The sequence below is a fragment of the Notechis scutatus genome, chromosome 7 (genome assembly GCF_049901735.1).
Source record: "Notechis scutatus isolate UNSWTSFEM ecotype Mainland chromosome 7, rNotScu1.2, whole genome shotgun sequence".
NCBI classification, from domain to species: Eukaryota; Metazoa; Chordata; class Lepidosauria; order Squamata; family Elapidae; genus Notechis; species Notechis scutatus.
This window is the reverse complement of record NC_142015.1, coordinates 15,268,219-15,291,627: the sequence shown is the minus strand read 5'-3', so window position 1 is coordinate 15,291,627 and position 23,409 is coordinate 15,268,219. Positions and strand designations below refer to the sequence as shown.

Here is a 23,409-nt window from a genome sequence, read left to right as displayed (position 1 = left end):
CAAAATGTCAGTTGCATTATAATTGCAGTAATAGTCACTGTATAAAACTCTACATGCTTACCTATATGTGCATTTCAATGGAGATCAGTGTCTTGGTTTTCCATCCAAAATATTACCAGAATAGACTTATTTCTTATTAGGTTCATTCTGAGCTGGGATGTTAAATATCTGAGAAACAACAGTATGGGGAGATTTACTTATCGTTGGCAAGTTGTCCATATTAAATGTGACATCAAATGCAGCAAAATTAGGGGTTTTTTCCTCCTCTCATGCAGTATTTTTCTTCTAACTGAACTGAACAATGCCGTTGCCATAGAAACAGCCTTTCTGCAAAAGGTCACTTGCAAGAAACTGTGTTTTAGGTGCAACTCTAGGAGATTATGGGGGATTAGCTATGTATACAGTGTGTGTGCGTGTGTGTGTGTGTGTGTGTGTACACACATATACACATATACATACATTCACACACATACACACATACGCATACTGTACTATACATAATCTCTCTCTCCCTCCCTCTCTTTCTCTCTCTTTCTTTCCTTGAAATAATATAAACGATATTCAATTGAGTTGGAAGGTTCTTTCAGTAAATTAAAAACTCAATGATAAAAGCTTTATTTATGCAATAGAGTGATATCTGGAATAGTTACTCTCTGAATTTGTGTGTATGTTTAACTTGGTTTTAATTAAACCTCAGTCAGAGCTGCAACTGTGGTAAGACAAGATAATTTCCAAATTCCCAATGCAGTTTTTAAATGTTGGCTTCGTTATAAACCTCCTGATGGACTTGAATCCTCAGAACTGAGCTTACGCTGTCTTTTCCATTCCCTACAGTGTATTGGAAAGAACCACTCAGGGTGAATAATTGTGAAAAAATGAGGAAATGCAGTCAAAAATAGTGAACTTAAAGAAGAATTGCTCCATCAGAGCTGCCATTTTGACGAAGGCATTCACCATCGTAAACAATCCTTGTTGAGGACATCTCTTGAATCTGTAGAAAATGCACACAAATGGGGATCTCAGTGATATGCAACCCTTTGCCTCGAAAGCCTTGCTTGCAATTTGGGGGATTTCTCTAAAAACGGCCTCCACATTATATTAAAATAAATAAGTTTTGTTCTAGCTTTATCAGCTTATTTGAGTATGGTTGCTGGCACATCTTTCAAAAGGCAACTATTGGCCTGAAAAAAGTTCTAACCATTCGTATGTGGTTCTAACCATTAGTATGAAAACAATATTTGAAGGCACTGAAAATGTTTATAAGACTATCCATGGGCTTATATCATGGATACTCCATACAAGTTTATTTCATGTAACCTCTTTATATAGATTGTCTATCTGCTCATCCATTCCATTCTGTTCCACTCAACTCCATTCCATTTACATGAATGAAAGATCTCAGTGAATTCAAGTTAATCTGTTCATCTTGCTTATTCCCTCCCATCTTCCACAACGACCATCACCAAGAGATACTTGAGATTCTTCCCAAAGGCGACAGAGAATTTGTTAAACTTCTCCTAATCTATTTTTTTTAAAGTCATTTACTACAGTTTTAGGAAAAGGAAAGGATTCTCTACAGCAGTAGCAAGATTAAAGGATGGCCAGCTACAATGCATGATACATATCACTGTATGTCCTGCAGAATAACCTTTATTTAGCCTAAAAGGGGACTAATCTTTTCCAGAATTTTGCACTTGAATATTTAACTTCCAAACCTCAGAACTGCATTATCTGTGGAGATAGATGGAGATGCTACACTCATGGTCGGTAGTGAAGATTGATGGGACTTGAGTTCAGCAACATATGGAAGATCACATGTTCCCATCTGTCCACTTTGTCTCTATTTTAGATGCATATATAAGTAAACTGAATGTCTTTTTTTCAGGTCACTCCTTCCACTGATGAAGATTGATTTGAATTCTTATCCTGCCTACCAAGTTATCGATGGTCCATGGTGAAACTGTAAAGCCTTTAAGCTTGATGGACCATTCTCCACATTTTAATCTTCGCCGTCGATGGGCACACTGAACAGAATCTGAATAGACCAGAGCTGAGGAACTGCACTTACTACCTCTTGCCAATTGCAGAACAATCCATTAAAAAGTAATTTCTAGGTATGAATTTCCAATTGATTCTTAATCTATCCAATACTTATTTCAGATTAATGCATTATATGTTTAATCAATTACATTTATTGAATCAGTTGCCTCAGAAGATGCTATCTCTTGAAAAATCCATGGTAACTGCCCACTGTATATCTATTCATTTTCTTTCTGGTATACCTGTTGATGAGATTAATAGGATAATAATAACTATGATATTGCACTTGTTTTGCATGTGTAACTCTAAGGAAGTACTGGGGGGAAAAACTCTTAAGACTTTATATGGCCTCTGCCAAGCAGAGCACACAAAGTTAGGTTAAATAGGCATCGTTTGAGCTGCATAAAGCAGACTTCTACAAGTAATCCTCATTGGGACCATCAACTTGGTTTCCCCAATCATTAAGTGAAGCAGGCACTAAGTGAAACATCATGATTTTGCTATTATAAATTCAGATATTCTTTATTTTATAGACCTGTGAAAGTCATAAATGCAAGGACTGATCATAAAATTACTTTTTCACCCCATCATAACTGCAGATGATTGCTAAATGAGGGCTATCTATACATCCTTTTAATCAATAGTGGGATCTTTGCTGTTGTCTACAGGGCAGCCAAGATATCTTATTTTGATGTTGTTGTTGCTGGAAAAAAAACAAAAATCCACAATATAATTCTGGAAAGGTTAAGCCGATTCACATTTAATGGAGTGATAATAGGGTTGTAATTGTCAATCGAATTCTTTCTGCTGATTCAGAAAATGAAAGTGTCACAAAATCTGGCTAGAAAGTATTGACAAAGGTTCCTTGCTCATTCCTTTTTGAAAGTTTGTGATATGTGCCTGCTTGAATGAAATTTCGGGTCATCTTCTTTCTTTAGGATTGGTTTAATTAAAGAAGACTTAGCTGAAACAGTTTATTATATTTGTTGGTATAAAAATATGCCTATTGGGTAAGAAAACTAGGTTACAATTCTCATCTCTCTTGCAACCTGACTTCATGGTGTGTCTAACTTACTATTGTTCTTTGTGGTGCATTCTGTCATTTTTGCAGTAAAGCTCATATGAACATTTTCACATAGACATAGTTATTCTGGAAACTAATCAAGGAGAGAATCAACCTAAAAATTAGGAGAGATTTCCTGACAATTAGAACAATTAATCAGTGGAACAGCTTGAAGATGTGAGTGCTGGAAGTTTTTAAGGGGAGGCTGGACAGCCCTTTGTCTGGAATGGTATAGGGACTTCTGCTCAAGCAGGGGATTGGGCTAGAAGACTTCCAAGTCTCTTCCAACTCTTCTGTTCCATTATTCTGTTAAAAAAATCTGAATAGCTGAGGAGGAATAAATAAATCTGTTTTTCCCATCAGTGACTCCATGGTCAATAAGTACAGGTATAAGAAAGGAATTTTGGTGTTTGTACTCCTTGATCCAGTTCTGACCTAACAAACTAACAACTAGAATTCTTGCTCAACCAGAGCATCTCTGGTTCAGTGCATATTACATGGGTATGAGCTTACTTTTCACACCTCTCCCAAATTGAGGAATAGATGGATAGCATCAAGTGAACATAGTTCATACAATTAGCATATGAAACTCCATGTTTCTGTTCTATCAATTGAGGATGCTGTGTATATGGTTATGGGTTTTTATGTGCGCATGTCTGTATGTTTGTGCCTTCTCATGCTCCCAGTTTACCTGTAGCTTTCAACACAGGCAACTTTGTGAAATATTTTGGAACTTTTACTGGCTTTATATATTGACTTGTTCATTGAACTAAAAACCATTTTTTATTCCTCCAGTTAAAAATGTTCTAGTTAAGAATATGGACTTACAAAGAAAAAAATGGAACATTTTATACTTTGGGAATTTTGTTCAATTCCATATCATGCTATTGAATAATTTGTGTGAGTGGGTGTTTAATTATTTTTAGACACAGAACATGTGCACTGATGAATCCCTTTCAAGTGCAGACATAAAACAATACTATAAATAGATGAAATATTTTATGAGCACTTTTCCATTAGAGCATACAGATTTACTCCTTTTCAGTTTAAGCAATATTCAATTTTAAGTTCTATATCAATCAATTATTAAAAAACAACAAGAAAATTTATTGCTGCCATATACAAATTTTCCCATATATGTATTTTTTTCTCCATTTTCCTTAACATGCGCATTTCCAAACTGATAATATATTTGCAATATATAAAGAAATGTGGAATTTAAGTATATGGACCAAAAGAATTCCCTAATGTTGTTCTTCATTTCCATATATATTGGTAACTTTAATTGCTATGAGGTTTTTAATTGGGTCTTATTAATGGATATTTCTAATCATCACCTAGAATATTTCTTTAATGGAAAGGCAGTGTATGGTTCTTTATACTTTTTTTAAAAAAAGTATTTTTCCAGCAAATATTTCCCACATAGAACCAATGGAAAGCAAAACTAGTGGCAACAGAATATTAATTTGTAAGATATCGATGTCCTTCAAATCACTATCTCCCAGCAGGATATTTGATACATTAAAACTATGAAATTCAGTTCTGTAGTTATCTGGGAAAAATTGTGCTGCAAATCACAGACATGCAAAAATACTCAAAGGAAAAATATAATTAATCAAATGTTAATATAGGGCCCATATGCCTTTCTCTACCTCCCTTTGCTCAAGGGCAGATTTTTTAAAAATGGCCTGGGAAATCATTTGGAGCCTCTTTTGTGCAATCACTTGACTTCAAGCTAGGTTTAATTTTTTTTCCTACCACTCATCTTCCCTCCCTCCATCCTGTTAAAAAAAAGAGCCCGTTGCATCAAAGCCATCTGTCAGCTATTTGAACAATTCTGATTTATATTGATCGAGCATTTGATAAGCTACTATTGTAATAGTAGGAGAAAAAATATACAGTATATCTTCATGGGATTGGCCCATGCAATATTAGTAGAAATTGCTCAAAGTATGATATTGGATACCTATATGACGTTGATCTAATAGGCTTGGTTGGATTATGATGGGTTGGGAAGAGAAAGGTGTAGATAGAGCTTAGGATAACAATTCACTTTATTAAGTCATAAATTTAGATATATTTATATATTGGCAAACTTTGTTTAATGTGGAGTCTTGAAGAAGAGGGCTGATATTTCTGAATGATAACCAATGTTCAAACTAAGTGATTCTTATTCCTTATTGATCTATTTTGTTTTGGTTTATCTTGTTTTGATTTGTTTGACTCTTGTTTGTTTTTGTTTGTTTATAACTCTTTGTTATATTGATCTACCTACAAACCTATCTACCTACCTACCTATCTATAGTCCTTGCCTTAACAGTTTGTTTAGTGACCGTTCAAAGTTTCAGCGGCATTGAAAAAAGTGAGTTACGACCATCATAAATATGAAACATTTGCCAAGTGTCTGAATTTGCTGCAATGGTTGTAAGGTGAAAAACAGTCATAATGTTTTTATATTAGAATAGAATAGAATAGAATAGAATAGAATAGAATAGAATAGAATAGAATAACAGAGTTGGAAGGGACCTTGGAGATTTTCTAGTCTAACCCCCTGCCTAGGCAGGAAACCCTACACCACTTCAAACAAATTGTTATCCAATCTCTTCTTAAAAACTTCAAACTTTGGAACATTTATAACTTCTGGAGACAAAGTTGTTCCACTGATTAATTATTCTGTCACAGGAAATTTCTCTTTAGTTCTAGATTGGTTCTCTCCTTGATTAGTTTCCACCCATTGCTTCTTGTCCTGCCTTCAAGTGCTTTGGAGAATAGCTTGAACTCCCTCCTCTTCGTGGCAGCCCCTGAGATATTGGAACACTGTTAGTCCTTCTTTTCATTAAACTAGACATACCCATCGTGGCAACCAAAACTGAATTCAGTATTCCAAGTGTGGTCTTACCAAGGCCTTATAAAGTGGTATTAACACTTCACGTGATCTTGATTCTATCCCTCTGTTTATGCAGCCTAGAACTGTGTTGGCTTTTTGGGCAGCTGTTGCACACTGCTGGCTCATATTTAAATGGTTGTCCACTAGGACTCTGAGATCCATCTCACAGTTACTACTATTGAGCAAAGTACCACATATACTGTACCTGAGCATTTGGTTTTTCTTGCCTAAATGTAGAACCTTACTTTTTTCACCATTGAATTTCATGAGTGTTGGCTATTCCTGCCAGTTTGGTGTCATCTGCAAATTTGATGAGTTCCCCATCTATCCCCTTGTCCAAGTCATTGATGAAGATGTTGAAGAATACTTGGGGTACTCCACTGCATACTTCCCTCCATGTAGATGTAGTTCCATTGAGGACTACACGTTGAGTGTGGTTAGTCAGCCAGTTACGATTCCATCTGGTGGTGATGCTATTCTTTAGTCGCCATGTGTAAATAGGCAGCAATATAAATTTCCTAAATAAATAAATAAGTTCTTTTTTCAGTAGCATTGTAACTTCAAACAGTCACTAAATGAAATTTTGTAAGTAGAGAATTATCTGTTTTTTGTTTAAAATTTGGCAAATCTGTGTGGCTAACTTTGCAAATGAATTTAATCTGGCCAAAGCAAAAAGTTGTTTTTTCTTTTAAGAAATGGGTAATTTATCCTGCACCTTCTTCTACATATGATATCATATTTTTCTACCTCCTAAATGTCTAGTATAAGTGTTCTGATCCAGGCTTCATCAAACTTAATGAAACACAAACTTATTTTAAAAGCAAAACCTATTTTAATGCAACACTGGGAATTACTTGAATTCCCAGCCAGAACTAATTATAAATAGTTCCCCCAGATAAGAGCACACCGTTCAGTGCTGTAGAATGCTGCCCCCCAAAAAGAAGTCCAATTAATTATAACATAAACCAACCAAAGTCCCATAAAAAACCAACCAGAGTTCACAGAGCTTCAAGAAGAATTCAGAATCTAATTGAACTGCTTTGCTTCCTGCAAAGTGTTTGTCATTGAGGTCTGACTTTTATCCCTTATGGGAGGGGCAATCACCTCCCAGCCTTACTCTCGAGTCGCCCTTCTGCTTCAGCTGCTCTCATCTTCTAGCAGCTCTACGCTCACGCGCACTGGGAACAGGCTCCCCTGGGTCTTCTGCTTCTCTGCTGCCAGACTCCGAAGGCTCCAAAGGCAGCACCCCACTCCCAGGTGGTCCTGGCCCCATCCCTGAATCAGATGCAGGACCCTCATCCAAGTCCTCTCCAGACTCCCTGCCTGCTCCCCTTTCTTCTTCACTTCTTCCCTTTCTTCTTCACTGTCTGACTCTGCCACCATCTGCACTGGCTGCCAGCGAACCACAACAATAAGTAGCTACCATTTCTTTTTGATTGACAGCAGAAGAAGCACCTCTATTCAGACAGTCCATTTGTGGATTCCATTTCTATCCCTGTCTTTATACTTTTCTTTCCCATCTTCAGTGGGCACTCACAGAGACTATGACTAAATATTTCTTGGCAGTTCAGTGAAAAGATATATGAATGGGCAAAGAGAGAGACTCTCATGAATCTGTACAGAAAATATAATTTGATTTCTTTACCATATACTCAGCTTCATAGTCCAGAAGGTATTACGATATTTCTCAAAATCAATAGTCCAGCAGCATAGTAAATAAGCTTCGATGGATTCATTTTGCTTTTCTGTTTTCCCTCCTAAAACAGCTTTCTTATTTTTGCAATATTCTCTGATAGCGAAAAATCTGCATGAAAAAATGTATTTTGATACTGTTTAATAAAAAATTGTGCATGCTTCTAAAATGATTTGGAAGAAATGCTTTTCCACTTTGCACAATCTCTGGTATTGGTAAAAAGAAACAGCCTCTTTTCAGACTACTTAGCAAGAGTTACAGCCATATGCTAAATAAATAAATAAACAAGAGTTGCATTTACTTTAATGAATTGATTCCTTAAAGGGCCTGTAATTTTTTGTACAAGCTCAAGCAGAAACCTGAAAAAAGATGAGCTGCTTTAATGGACACCAGATATGTGATTTGCTCATGCAAATTTTGAAGCACTTCTTAATCATTTTTTATATAAGACAGACCTGCTGTTAACAATTTTTAAAAAAAATCTAGTGGACACTCAAAATAAGCATGTCTGTTTCTTCTCAATCCACATTGCAAAATCATTTAAATTTTTTATTTTTGTTTGATTTTGGCTGAGAACTACATCGCAACTTTCAAAGGAATGTCAATAGCATGTGATAACATGTACTTCCTAAGAGCTCCAAGAATGTAATTCCTCTCTGGCATCCTATTGCCGAACCTCACAATCTGGAGAAATTAGTCTGCTTGAAAAGCTAATACACTAGATATGTACACCAAAAATGTTTTTTGGGGTGGGGTGGGGTGGGGTTGGGGGGGACCCTGGAAGGGAAATCTCTGAAAAAGTTTCTCTTCTTTTGCCCACTACTTACACCTTTGCTGGTAGTCATTGAACAAATAGTGTAATGTTACTTTCTTGGTTACTGAATGTTTCCTATACTGTTTTAGTACTAAGTACTGGTTTACAGTGTTACATACATTACAAATATATGGAATATGGAATAAGTTGCCACCAGAAATTGTGGGTGCTCCATCACTGGAGGCTTTCAAAAAGAGACTGGGCAGCCATTTGTCTGAAATGGTATAGAAATTAGAAGACCTCCAAGACCCCTTCCAACTCTGGTATTCTACTCTACTCTACTCTACTCTACTCTACTCTACTCTACTCTACTCTACTCTAAACTAATGATATAAATCCACGATTGGTAACATGGTTCCTAGGTCAGCAGTGTGCAGCATGTAAATAAATACATGGAGGAATGTAGACCTGGTCTTGGGAATGGGAAAGATTGCTGAGTCCTAGAAAAGGGGAAAGAAAGAAAAAACACCCTCAAAAATAGCCCTGCCTTCATTTTGTTTGGCATAAGATGGGGTAGAGAGAAACTCTGGCAGCTTTTCAGATTCAGTTATTCTATCTACTATAAGAAGGAGCATCCTTGACATGTATGTTTGTTGACCTCAAATGCCTAACAGTTGGTGCTCAACAATTGAAATTACCCAATCCAATGCATATTCCTGCAAGATCCAGTCTGGGTCAGGCACAGGAACCAGACATGTGGTTTCCCGAGCTTTTGGACTCATGTTGGAGCTCATCTTTAGGGAACATCTCTCTACTGGAATATAATAATATAATAGTATAGCATAGTATAATATAAATATATAATTGCACATATTTTTCCTGTACATTAAAGAAAAAGGTAGAAAAAGAACATAAAAAAATTAAGGGCCATTAGGCATTGCTGGGAATTTCATATGATATAATAGTATAGTGCAGTGCAGAATAATAATAATAATAATAATAATAATAATAATAATAATAATAATAATAATAATAATAATAATAATAATAATAAATATAATATATAACATATAATATAATAATACAATATAATATAAATATATAATTGCATATATTTTTCCTGTACATTAAAAGAAAAGGTAGCAAAAGAACATTAAAAAATTACAGGGCCATTAGGCATTGCTGGGAATTTTGGCAGAATTTTTTTAATGTTCTTTTGCTACCTTTTCCTTTAATGTACAGATCTATGCCCCAAATGAAGATAAAGTAATATTCTACAAACAAAATATGGAAAGGTTTTTCTTATGAAAATTGCTGTTGATGGATTGGAATATCAGAATCTCAGAGGAAAAATATTAAAATTCCTCTAGGCATATCCCCTTTTTAAAAATTTTGATGGACAATTTAGGATTGGTTGATATATGGAGGTTTTGTATGTGCATTTGTATACGTGCACATGTGATGAATGAATCTGGATTGTATAGAAAAGTAAACAACCAGCCTGGAAAAAGTAACTTGAGGTAGTTTGATCTTATATAAGGAACAAATGAGAATAGATTGCGAACCCAATGAATACAATACTGGAAGATTAAGGGTATTAAGAGAAGGGAGAAATTGAGAAAGTTGTATTTGGATGGAGTTGATCCTCAAAAAGAGAAAAGTTAGAAGTGTAAAAACAAAAGACAATATGTGAAGGGATGGATATACAGATAGTCCTCAACTTAGGATATCAATTGAGCCCCAAATTTCTGCTGCTAAAGTGAGACATTTGTTAAGTGAATTTTTTCTCAATTTTGTTTCACTTTTGTTCAGTGAAACACTACAGTTATTAAGTTAGTAATCTGGTTGTTAAGTGAATCTGGCTTCCCCATTGACTTTGCTTGTCAGAAGGTCACAAGAGGGGATCATGTGATCCCAGGACATTGCAACCGTCATAAATATGAGTTGTTGCCAAGCGGCTGAATTTTGATCACGTGACCATGGGGGAATGCTGCAGTGGTCATAAGTGTGAAAAATGGTAATAGGTCACTTTTTTCAGTGTCACTGTAACTTCAAATAGTCACTAAACCTACTGTTGTAAGTCGAGGACTACCGGTAGTAGAACAAAGAGTAAAGGTAGAAAGGTATAAAGAAGTACAGTGAATAGTTTTGATATAAATTCATTGTAATTCTGTCTCTGTTTCTTATCTTATGATTTTAATTTTGGTGGTGGTGGGGTTAGTATGTCTTTTTTTTCCCCCCTATTCCCTGTTTTCCCAAAAGGAATTGCATTATTGGTATGTATTTATGTACCACTCTGAGAGATCCTCCTGCAAACCTCATTCCAAAGAAATTCCTTTCTGGTGCAGGCAGTGATTTAAAGCTTGTTTGAGAATTTAATGTGCCTTAAAGAACTGGAATGCAGCACTGCTGCTACCAAGGGAAGAAGGCTCTTAAAATACATGCAGCCAAGAGGATTTTCTTCTTTCTTTTGCCCCCTTCTCATCTCATTTGCACAAGATGAAAAATGACTGTGATTGCTAACTGGGACCAGAAACGTCTTAACTGGCAGGTCCTGTTCTATAACATGAGGGAGAGGACTGCAAAGCAAATGGAGAATTTCCTTTTGCATTATTTCTAGCTCTCTTGACAGCTGTTTTCATGGGGAACCTGGATGTGATGTTTGCTTAAGATCTCCAGGAAAAAGACAAAGCTTTCCAACAATTGCAATAAGCAAGTGTTGATTTTAAGAATTGCTCACAAGATGTTGCCACACACACTACTTTCCTTGGGAAAAATCCATCCACAGGACCAGACCTCATGGCTGTATTTAAGCCTGCTTTGTCTTACCAGTTTAATGATAGAGCACAAATAGACCAGAGATGTTACATATAGAAAATTCCTGACATTTTTCTCTGTGCCTGGAAGAATGTCTAGAGAAACGTTTCTTAATCTTGCCTATAGATAGTCCTCAACTTACAACTGTGATTAAGCCCAGAATTATGGTTGTAAGTCATTGCAGTCATAGATTGACGCATTGTGTGATCTGAATTTTGGGATATTTTTTTTTTTGCAACAGTCATTAAGCAAACACTGCAGTCATTAAACAAATCCATTTTTCCCAATGGCCATTTTTATTTTTTTTGCCAGAACTAGAAGTAAATATTGGAAACTGCAAAAAACATTATAAAACATGGTTGCTTGACTGCGGAATATTGCAAACAGCCATGAAGGTGAGCTGGTTGCCCAGCACCCATAATGCAATTATGTGACCGTGGGGGGAGGGGCAGCACAGCAATCATAACTTTGAAAATGGATCATAAGCAGCTCTGGTGGGGTCCATCATAACTTAGAACAGTCATTAAGTGATTGGTCATAAGTTAAGGATTTATAAGGAGGACTCTATGAAGTAACATCCAGAGATGCTGAAAGGTTTTATATGGCTTCCATTTATAAACAGATCGATTTGATTTGCTACTCTTGATCTCGTTAGCAGATTGGAAGATGGTTACCCTTGATTTTTGTCCTTTAGTCAATTTTGCTGTTGAACAACTGAAGAAAACAGCATGTGTAAAAAAAAAAAAAGTATGTTTTGATTTGTAATGCATAGAGATTTTGTTTTTAAGAAAAACGTCTTGTATTCCAAAATAATGGGAACTGGTCTTGTGGCCTGGGGGGGCGGAGGGAAGTACACACTAATTCAGAAATGGAAGTGACATACATGAGATAAACCAGCAGAACAAGGGTGGGATGAAAATGGGATCACTTATCCATATCTTTAGCCATGGTGGCACAGTGATTAGAATGCAGTATTGCACGCTAACTGCCCACTGCCAGGAGTTCAATCCTGGCCAGCTCAAGATTGATTCAGCCTTCCCTCCTTCCAAAGTCAAATGAGTTAAATGAGTTTATTGGGGGCAATATGCTGTAATCCACTTAGAGAGGGCTGTAAAGCACTATGAAGCAGTGATTTAAACCCATCTGGAATGTGCAGGACATCTGAACATGAACAAGTTCTATTAAAAGTAAAAAGATGTTGAGACTCTAGAAAGAGTGCAAAGAAGAGCAACCAAGATGATTAGGGGACTGGAGGCTAAAATACATGAAGAACGGTTGCAGAAACTGGGCCTGGCTAGTCTAGTGAAGAGAAGACCAGGGGAGACAGGATAGCAGTCTTCCAATATTTGAGGGGCTGCCAGAGCGAGGAAGAGGTCAAGCTATTTTCCAAGGCACCCGAAGGCAGGACAAGGAATAATGGATGGAAGCTGATCAAGGAGAGATTCAACCTAGAAATAAGGAGAAATTTTCTGACAGTGAGAGCAATCAACCAATAGAACAGAAGTTGTGGCAGCTTCATCACTGGAAGTTTTCAAAAAGAGACTGGACTGCCATCTGTCAGAAATGGCGTAGGGTCTCCTGCTTGTGCAGGGGGGGTTAGATTAGATGACCTACAAGGTCCCTTTCAACTCTGTTAATCTGTAATCTATTACCTCCCCTTTTATCATGGACATAATGTTCCCATTCGAGTATATTTCTTACTTTATGTGGTTTCATTTTCAGCTGTAAATAGAACTTAAAATCCCTGGCTGGACAGAAAGATTTACAAGGTGTTGTACAATTCACCTTAATCTTTCCTTTCATGGAGATTTCTTTCTTCTCTCTGCCTGGATGTGTGTGTGTGTGTGTGTGTGTGCGTGCGCGTGATCCTCTGGACTATTTTTTCCCCTCACCCCTCCTTTTCCCCTTACCTGAATGTGTGTCTTTGTCTCTTCGCAACTCAAGGTATTAACATGACAACGGCAGCATTAATATTGATGTGGACTTCCCTTAGTCGAAGCTTCATTTCTGGGAGCGCCAGCAGCATATAAATAGTATTGCTGGGTAATTAGTGAGCATCAAGCTGTGCTTATGTTTATCAGGATTTTTATGTTTTGCATCTTGCAGTTCCCATGCCGGGCTGCACGTGAAAGCAAAAGAAGAAGAAAAGAACACTGGGCACTACTCCTATGTAGCTGCATCAGAATAAATTGGAGCCATTCAAAAGCACAGGGTGATGTTGCAGGATTCCTATTCATTCCCATAAAACTGGTGCTTATGCGCCAAATGCAGCTGCCAGGATTCTAACAGGGTACCTGGCATGGCACATTTTCTTGCCTTGAAGCTACAGGTAGTCTTTGACTTACAACCATTCATTTAATGACCATTCAAAGTTACAACAGCATTGAAAAAAGTGAGTTGTGGTTATTTTTCACACAACCATTGCAGTATCCTCATGGTCACATGGTCACAATTCAGATGCTTGGCAACTGTTCCTATTTATGATTGTTGTAGTATCCCAAAGGCCTTGTGACTTTCTGATGAGCAAAGTCAATGGGGAAGACAGACTCACTTAACAACCATGTTACTAACTTAACAACTGCAATGATTCACTTAATAACTGTGGCAAGTCAGGTCATAAAATGGGTCAAAATTCACATAACAACTGCCTCAGTTAGCACTTGGGCTCAGTTGTGGTTGTAAATTGAGGTCTACCTGTATTCCTCTTTTAGCCTGATCAAAGATGTCCTTAGTTTCACAAGGAAGTGAAAGGAGGTCTACTCTTAAAGAAGTCTAGATTCTAGAAGTCCAGTGGAATCATCTGCTGATGTTTACCTACAAGTGTCTCAGAATCCAGGATGGTCATATGTCCCATTTCACAAAGGATGATCAGTTCTGAATGTAGAAAGCTGTCAGTAGATTAAACTTGAAAATTTTTATTTTGAAAATAAATTTGAAAGCATGCATTGTTTCAGACGTGGGATGTCAGTGGATTACATGTGGCTATCCTTGTTCCAGTCCCTGGAGGCACATTAAGAACACATGCCTCTTTTAATAAAACAAACCAATAAGAGAGAACACCTTGCCTGGTCTTTTGGGATGGGGAGGGGATCAATTGGGCTATAGAAGGATGCAAAGGCTGGGATTGTTTAAAAAAAGGCCTAAAAGAAAACATCAACCTTGGTGGTAGCATCCTTCCATCACTAATAATAAAGTAAGCTTAGGAATGAAGTGAAGAAGCTTCTTGGATGAGAAGTGAAACTTCTTCAAGAAAAAACAAAGTCCAGTTGCCTTTAAACAAAGAAAAAAAAAGACAACCATCATCTTGATGACTGAGACTCCCCATAGACACTCAAGAACGCTATGCGTACAATTTCATAAATTTTCAAGAAACCCAAGAATAATTCCAAAGAACAGCTGCTGGTCATGAGAAGAAAACTTTTGAGATAAAAAGCTTTGAAATAAAGAAGGTTTGGGGCACAGTTATTTAAAACAAAAGTGCAACCTGCAGCCACAGCACGTTTGTGTTCTTCTATTGAACTGCTCTAAAGAAATAGCCTGTTTGAAGGGTTGCACAATACAAGCTCATTTTAAAAGTCATAAGAGGGAGAAAAATTGATTTGTATTGCCGATCAATATAAAGAATTTGGTTTTGAGGCTGAGACTATACACAAATCAGAGGTTTTCTCTGCTGAAATGTATTGTTATTTTTTTTTCTCTTTAACTTACATATATTTGAAATTGTGCATTAGTTTGCAAGTTGGCACCTATGCATTTTAATAAGCAAATACTTCTAGTGGTGACATGATAGCAGTGTTCCAATATCTAAGGGGTTGGCACAAAGAAAAGGGGCTCAACTTATTCTCCAAAGCACCTGAAGGGAAGACAAGAAACAATGGTTGGAACCTAATCAAGGAAAGAAGTAACCTAGAACCAAAGAGGAACTTAAATCCATGAGCTTTGGAAAAGTTTGGTGTGGAGCATATCCAAAGCTGCTTTTTTTTTTTAAAGACAAATTTTATTAGTTTTACAAAACAATACACAAACAAACAAGGCATAATAACATAAAAGATCTTTTCTGAAAAAACCAATAGAACATACAAAATAGTTCTAAATTGTAATATATATATTTATGTTATCTGTTCAACTTCATATCTTATCCCAACTTCTCCTTTTCATTCTATTATCCAAATTATATTTCTTACTAATTAAAATTTTATTGCTTTTCAAAAACAATACACAAACAAACAAACAAAACATAGAACATAAAAACATAAAACATCTTTTCTGAAAGTTGCTTGATCCCGGGTTAAAACTCTTCTTTTTTCTTTTAAGATTCTATCGCTGTCATGTTCGGAAGGAGAGTGAAAAGAAGAAGAAAAAAGCTTTTCCTTTAATTTACATTCGCCGCTTGACACATTTTGGAAACAATGTTTCTTTAACAAGTTTCAAATTCCAGGATACTTTCACTGTTACTTGTCCAGGTCAGCAAAGATCACTTTCAATTCTTCACAGCTCCTCCTGCACTTTCTTTTCCCGGCTGAGCTCTTCTATGTGGCGGCCATTGCTGACCACCGCTCAGCTGCCTTTGGAAAAGGGGGTTTCGCTGGCTAGGGAAGAGAGGTGCGATATCTCTCGACCCTGCCAGACCCACCCCCTGTCTTTGCCACCTTCTACAGAGGTGGCTTAGCCCCGAAGCCAAATGGCTCGGGGCACACGGGCAGTGAACACAGGCAGAAACCGCGCACAGTCGCGGATTCCTGCCTTCTCCGAAGTGCTGCAGACCGGAAATTCATCCAAAGCTGCTTTTGATCCACATAGAGACTTAAAGTTATGTTCATCACCACCTTAGAAGAACACAAAACTCATTTTCTGGTGGTTGGCTTATTCTTTCTTTACAGACAACTTCTTTCTTTGCAGACAGCTCTACAACTTATTCTGTGAAGTGTCGGAGATGGAGAAGCATTAGAAGTATAAACCAAGGTGCAGAAATCTGCTTTCTATATAGCTCATAGGATATACAGTTGGCTTTGCTTTGTCTGAATAGAAAATCCTGCAATTTTATCCAAGAACTCCTTGGATATCCCAGGAAATATAGCTTGATTGTGGGTAACAGGCATAGGTTGCTTGAATTGGTCATTGTGTGTCTGTCTGTTCTCTCTTCATTTTCATCTTATACATCAGATGAAAAATTATTCCCGTTTAGTTAAAAGAGGAAAAGGCAAAAATGCGGCAATGGTCTTTTCATTCCCACCACTCTTTTTTCCCCTTGTAATTCTGCAGCAGTAGAAGATTCATATATAAATGCTGCATGAATAATTGAAGAATACTTTACATCTTTTATACATCTGAAATCCCATGTAAGAGAATTCTGTTGTATAAGCAGCCAGTAAAATAGAGAATGGAAACTTCTGCAATGCTTAAAAAAATAAGACTTTTATAAAGTAAATTTGGTTTGAGTAGTTGCTAGCTTTTTAAAAAATAAATTATTATTATTATTATTAATACATGTATTCTCAGTCTGAACTATGATTGCTCAAAACAACAAATTTGGAGATCTCCTTTTCTCCTTACAAAAACTCTGCAAAATAGATTGGGTTGAGAGTTAAATGGTTCCATGTTCAGCTGGAGAATTAGACTGAGGCATGAACCCTTCCAATTCTGGTTTAATATTATAACTGTTCTACAAGTAGTCCTCAACTTACGGCCACAGTTGACCGCAAAATTTATGTTGTTAAGTGAGACATTTGTTAAGTGAGGTTTGCCCCATTTTACAACTTTTCTTGCCCCATTTGTTAAGTGAATCACTGCAGTTGATACGTTAGTAACCTGATTATTAAATGAACCTGGCTTCCCCATTGATTTTGCCTGTGAGAAGGTCACAAAAGATGATCACATGAACTTGGGACACAGGAACAGTCATAAATATGAACCAGGTATCAAGCATCTGAATTTTGATTCACATGATCATGGGAATGCAGCAAAGGTCTTAACTGTGAAAAACAGTCATGAGCAGGGGTGGGATTCTACCAGTTTGCACCTATTCGCTAGAACCGGTTGTTAACATTCCAAGCAGTTCGGAGAACTGGTTGTTAGAAGAAATTACTGGGCTAATCCTGTAAGGAAGGCAGGAAGGAAACATTCTGGTGTTGCTTACAGAAACTGCCTCTCCGTTAACCCTTATTACATTCTCGGCAGGACTAGACTTCCTGTCTCAGGAAGTTTTTTTCCCTTCCTTTGCTGGTACTTTGCTTGTGTGGAGTGACCATCCAAAGTTACAATGGCACTGAAAAAAGTGACTTATGACCATTTTTCACACTTACAACTGTTGCAGCATCCCCACAGTCATGAGAGGCCAGGCAAGGAGATGCATGCCTCGATGTGAGTGATATTGAGTTGGCCACGCCCAGCCAGTCACATGATCACCAAGCCACGCCCACCAAGCCTGGCCCACAGAACCGGTTGTTAAAAAATTTGAATCCCACTCCTGGTCATGAGTCACTTTTTTCAGTGCCATTGTAACTTTGAACAGTCACTAAACGAACTGTTATAAGTCGAGAACTATCTGTATTATGCAACCAAACCAACCTAGAACAGAGGAGACATTTCCTGACAATGACAACAGCTTGCCTTCAGGAATTGTGGATATTCCATCGCTGGAGGTTCTTAAAAAGAGCTTGGACAACCTTTTGTCTGAAATGGTATAGAGTCTCTGCTTGAGCAGGTGTTCTGACCCAAGCCTCGTTCAAAGCAAACTAACACCAAACAGAAATAAAAGCAAAACCTTTTTAATGCTTCTCTGTGAATGAACAAAATTCACAGTAATACGCTGTTAAAAACTAATTGTCCCAGATAAGAACAAGCCTTGCCAAGGTTGTGCAAGGCTGCCAAGAACACTAGATTAAATTGCAAGGAAATAATCAAAATCAAAAGTCTCCAAACACAAACCAGGATAGTCTCTTCCACAAGACTTGAAGTGCAAGAACTTCTTTGCTTCCTGCAAAGTATCCCACTTCTGAGGGCTGACTTTTATCCTTTAAGGGAGGGGCCATCACCTTGCAGCCTTACTCCCGAGTCGCCCGTGCTGCTGCAGCTGCTCTTTCCTTCGAGCAGCCCTGCGCGCACGCACACTGGGCCCAGGCTCCTCGGGGTCCTCTGTATCACTGCTGCTAGCCTCCACAAGCTCCGAAGGCAGCACTCCACTCCCTGGTGGTCCTGGCCCCATCCCTGTATCACACCATCCCTCATCTGAGTCCTCGCTCTCCAAGACCTCAGCCGTCCACACATGCTGCTGGCGAACCACAACAGGAGGAGGTTGGACCAGAAGAAGTCCAAGGTCCCTTCCAATTCTGTTATGGGAAAAAATGAGCCCTGGTGAGACCAGCTGTTTTGCTCTTCCCACCCCCTTTCAGGGTGGGGGGATCCATCCCTCATTCTCCTGGTACTGGAAATTCCTCTGTAGTCTTCTGAGATTTTGTGCTCATCCCTTTATTTGTCTGTGTTTGTATCCAGTGACCTTTAGATCAACAGTTCTCCATTTTTTATGCGTCTTTGCTGGGAAATGAATCTTTTTATGTCAAACAATTACTATGTGTATATTTCAGATGCCCAGGGTTTTTCCCTGCTTGCAATAATGAGGTCTTCCATAAGTCCTTCAGAATTGAATGTTCTGGGGAGATTCTTCCGCTTTTCTAGTTCCAGATGTTTCAGCAGTTCATCACCGCGAGCTCTAGAACTGATTGTTACAATGACTTGCTTTAGGTTCTTTCCAGCTGAATTGTGAACCATAAACATACCAATGCTTGCACAAACACAATACACACTCACACGAACACTGAAACACCCATACAAACAAAGAGTATCATAGGGTTGGATTAATAAAATCTTTGCAGTCATGCCCTTATTTGAGAAACACGGATAAACCAGGCTAAATTTTTATATGCCAGGGTTCCCTATTTTGGTGTGGGACTACAACACCCATGGTTACTGCTCAAGATGGGATTTCATGTGATAGGAATTCAGTTCTACTATATCTGGAAGTCCAGCATTAATAGCTTACTTCTTTACATATTTTAAAATGAAATGTTAAGTGATTTCCTATTAAAATTATCCAACAGTATATTGAATATCAGGCAATTAATTCATCTATTAAATCTGCAGTATCTGTAAAAAAAAATTAGTTTGAAAGCCAGAAGCATAGTGGGGGGTTTTTCCCCCTTTAGTTTCAGATGATGCAGGCATGCTTGCTAAGACAGGTGGTTTAAAAAGAAGAGGAGATTAATCCATGGGCTTAAATAAATGCATCTGAAGATAACGAAACGAAACCTGAGCTCCAGTTTCAGAACACTGCCCAATATCACAAGTTGTTCAGTGCTTGTGGGCTTTCTGGTTAGAAGGTCCACAGCTCAGACCCTACAGTATGCATCACACACCAATTCTTAACATTTTTAGATAGGATTAAAAAATGCATTTTGAATCCCTAGAAAGGCATCAATCAAGAATAGAAAAGGACAGGACAGAATAGGATATTCTTTATTGGCCAAATGTGTTTAGACATGCAAGGAATTTGTCTCCGGTGTACATAGAAGCAAAAAGTGATAAATCATCTTCATCATCATAAAAATACATTCATCATAATCATAAGTGATAGTCATAGGATACTAAATAAGCAATCAATATAAATCATACCAGGATACTAAATAAAACCATTAATGTAAATTGTAAGATACAAGCAACAAAGTTATAGTCATAAGAAGGTAAGGATATAGGAAATAGGAAAGATGAGAAGGACAATAGTAATACAGCCCTACTAGGTAGTTTGACAGGACTGTGGGAATTAGTCGTTTAGCAGAGTGATGGCACAGGGGGAAAAACGGTCCTTGTGTCTGGTTGTTTTGACATGCAGTGCCCTATACTATAGCGTCATCTTGAGGGAAGAAGTTGAAACGGTTTATGTCCAGGATGAGAAGGGTATGCAGATACTTTCACAGCCCTCTTTCTGGCTCGTGCCATATACAGGGCCTCAATGGAAGACAACAATAACTAGAATAACGGAACCAAGTGTAACTCTCAGTATAAAGCAATTGACCTTTGGGAGATACAGGTAGTCCTCGACTTTCAAACACAATTGAGCCCAAAATTGGAACACTTGACAGTTTGATACTCGACAGCCACACAACGGGATGAGGTCCCGTTCTGTGGACCAGCTGCTGACCACTTAGCAGTTCAAAAGCATGCAAATGCAAGTACAGGTAGTCCTCAATTTATGACCACAATTGAGCCCCAAATATCTGTTGTTAAGTGGGATATTTGTTATGTGAGTTTTGCCCCATTTTACAACTTTTCTTGCCCCATTTGTTAAGTGAATCACTGCAGTTGATAAGTTAGTAACCTGGTTATAAAATGAACCTGGATTCCCTGTTGACTTTGCTTGTAGTAAGGTTGCAAAAGGGGATCCCATGACCCCAGGAAGCTGCAACGGTCATAAGTATGAACCAGTTGCCAATCATCTGAATTTTGATCTCGTGACCATGGGGATGCTGCAATGGTCACAACTGTGAAAAATGGTCATAAGTCACATTTTTTCAGTACCATTGTAACTTTGAACAGTCACTAAGTGAACTGTTGTAAGTCAAGGACTATCTGTAGATAAATAGGTACCACTTTGGTGGGAAGGTAACAGTGTTCCATGCTCCTTTGGCGTATAGCCATGCTGGCCACATGCCCACGGAAAATGTCTTTGGACAGCGCTGGCTCCCTTGACCAAGAAATGGAGTTGAGCACCACTACGCCTTGGAGTCAAACAGGACTGGACAGGGGAAGCCTTTACCTTTTACCTTAGATTGAAAAGGTGGGGGGTCTGCAGCCCACCCAGGGCCAAAAAAGCATGGCTACCAGCTTTCAGTTCAAAGTACCAGCCTGTGATATGAAACATATCATAAAACCGATGCTTTCCAGATGTTGCCAAGAATTCTCCATCCATTTTATCTCCATGAATGCTAGGAGTAGGGAATGTTTTTCCTTTCACTTCCTCATCCCTCTTTGCTAATACTCAGCATGTTGATGGATTTGGGCACTACTGGAATGTCTGTAAGCTGATTGTGGTTGTTTGTTTTTCTCCAGTGCAGTAGCCAGCATGCTAAGGAATGACTTTGAAAAGTGGTGTGGAGAGTGAAACAAGACCCCTTTGGTTCCCTATTGCTACTGGGCTACCGGTTTTTAATTGATTTTAAAACCCACAATAAAAGTGCAGTATAAATATTCATTATAAATTCACCATGTAATCAGGCAGCCATAAATTAAGGCAGCCACCACTGTAATAAATCTTCAAAGGCAAGGATGAATTTAAAAAATTGCAACTGGAAAGATATGTAACTCACTTGCTGGGGGAGGCATTTACAGAGAAGGGGCAGCAAAGAAAAGTTGCTCTTCTTGGTAGAGTGAAATGTGCAAAGAGTTTTGAATTCAAAACCTTTCAAGATTAGAGGTTCAAAAGGCCTGTTCCAACCTTATAATAAATGTTCTAAATCTAAAAGGTCTGTTTTAAGGTTGGTCAGTTGAAAAATTTGCACATCTCTGCAAGGAAGTAGCTGTGTCAGATTTCCCAACCTATGGCACTTAATGCTTAAAGTTTGCCAACCTTATCAAATTAAAGGTGAATGGACTTCAACTCCCAGAATTCTCTGCAACTCTCAGTGGAATTCTAGGAGTTGAATCCCATATGCTTGGAAAATTCCAAGGTTGGGAAACCCTGACTTAATGTGTCTTCCCAGATTCCATAGTTGGCTAACTATGTTGGTGAAGAGAGCTGTTCTTATATTTCTTAGCTGCAAGGCAACTAATGGGCTCGTGCAAATACTTTCCATTGTACAAGCATCTCTCCAGCACTCTGCAGCTTCTCTGAGCATTTTTCATCTATTAAATCACAAGGAGAGATTTCAGGAGAGAACTGGCAGACTAAAGAGAAAGGACTAAAATGTGCGTCCCCCCTTTTTTATTTTTTATCTTAGTTCTGTGGGATTTTAAGTGTCAAAATAATTTTTATTTCTTAACTCTTTCCTACATCCATAAAGTCCTGACCCAATCCATTTTTTGAATGTGGCTCTCAGCCCTTTGATGCAGCCTTCTAGCTGGAGAAATTCTGATGCTTTGCTGTCAATCATTAACATGCAAATCAACCAAGACACTTTTCACTTAGAGTCCACTTAGCAAACCCCTAAAATAATAGCAAAGCTATGTAGAGAGAGGGGGGCTTGTGATTGGGCAAAGGGAATCTTGGAAAAAATTACTATTCATTGCAAATATGTTGTTGCATACTGCTAATTAATTTTTAAACAGGCTCACTAGGGACTTCATTGCTAAAACATGACGATTTATCCTTGGGCACAATAACTGTTAATCCAAAACAAAACACAAAGAAATCTTGTGAAGATCGAGTCTCACTCAGCAGGCGCAATCTGCTCCTTTTCTTGCACTTAAAAGTATTAATAGGGCTTTTTAATAGGTTTTTCAAATTTGAGCTTTGAAGGCTTCCAAATTTGACTGCAAAACATCATGATTTTCTTTTTTTAAAAAAATGAAAATAATAAACCTCTCAGAGCACTGGAAAAGGGTCATTTGCACGCAAGTCTGTTTTTAATGTGTAACCCCTGCTTGCAGGGGAAAGAATAAATAATTTGAAAGATGAGTCCATATCTTCTTTCATATAGAATTCCCCCAGGATTCGTGACTCTGAGTATACTTGGACCTTCAAAAGATCATCTCAGATCTCAACATCAAGCTATTCAGTGGGGAAAAGGCAGCTACCAGTAGTGAGTTGGGAAGCACCAGATCCAGAGAGATCTTGTGTCTCAACTTATGCCCTGTTTAAGCAGAGAGCTGCTCATAGTCTTTCTTGTGCAAGAATGAAGACCCAAAAGCCCATCACCATCAACTGGACCAGGAGAGAGCAGGCTTTAGGGTCAAGAAGATGCTCCAAATTGCAGCTGTACTGACTGCCCAGGGAAGGCAGCCACAGATGAGGCCAAGGGCTCCTCAAAAAAGGTCTTATCCAGATGTCTGGGCAGTCATATAAATAGAAGGCAGGTAGTCCTTGACTTACGACCGGACACTTAGAAACTGTTCAAAGTTCCTCTTCTAAATGTACTTAGAAACTAGTTCTAAAATCACATGACTTC

General features: G+C 38.1%; 1 protein-coding gene across 7 annotated transcripts in view; it reads left to right on the top strand.

Annotated features, from left to right (window-relative positions):
* PKNOX2 (PBX/knotted 1 homeobox 2) overlaps nucleotides 1-23,409 on the top strand; it is a 276,614-nt gene that overhangs the window by 122,337 nt on the left and 130,868 nt on the right. For 6 of the 7 annotated variants that reach the window (XM_087969713.1, XM_087969720.1, XM_087969715.1 and 3 more), the window contains one exon: nucleotides 1,886-2,114. The gene's annotated coding sequence lies outside the window, so the exon portion shown is untranslated. Of the gene's footprint in view, nucleotides 1-1,885; nucleotides 2,115-16,153; nucleotides 16,217-23,409 lie in introns of all 7 variants that reach the window. The other variant, XM_087969714.1, reaches the window with a different exon arrangement.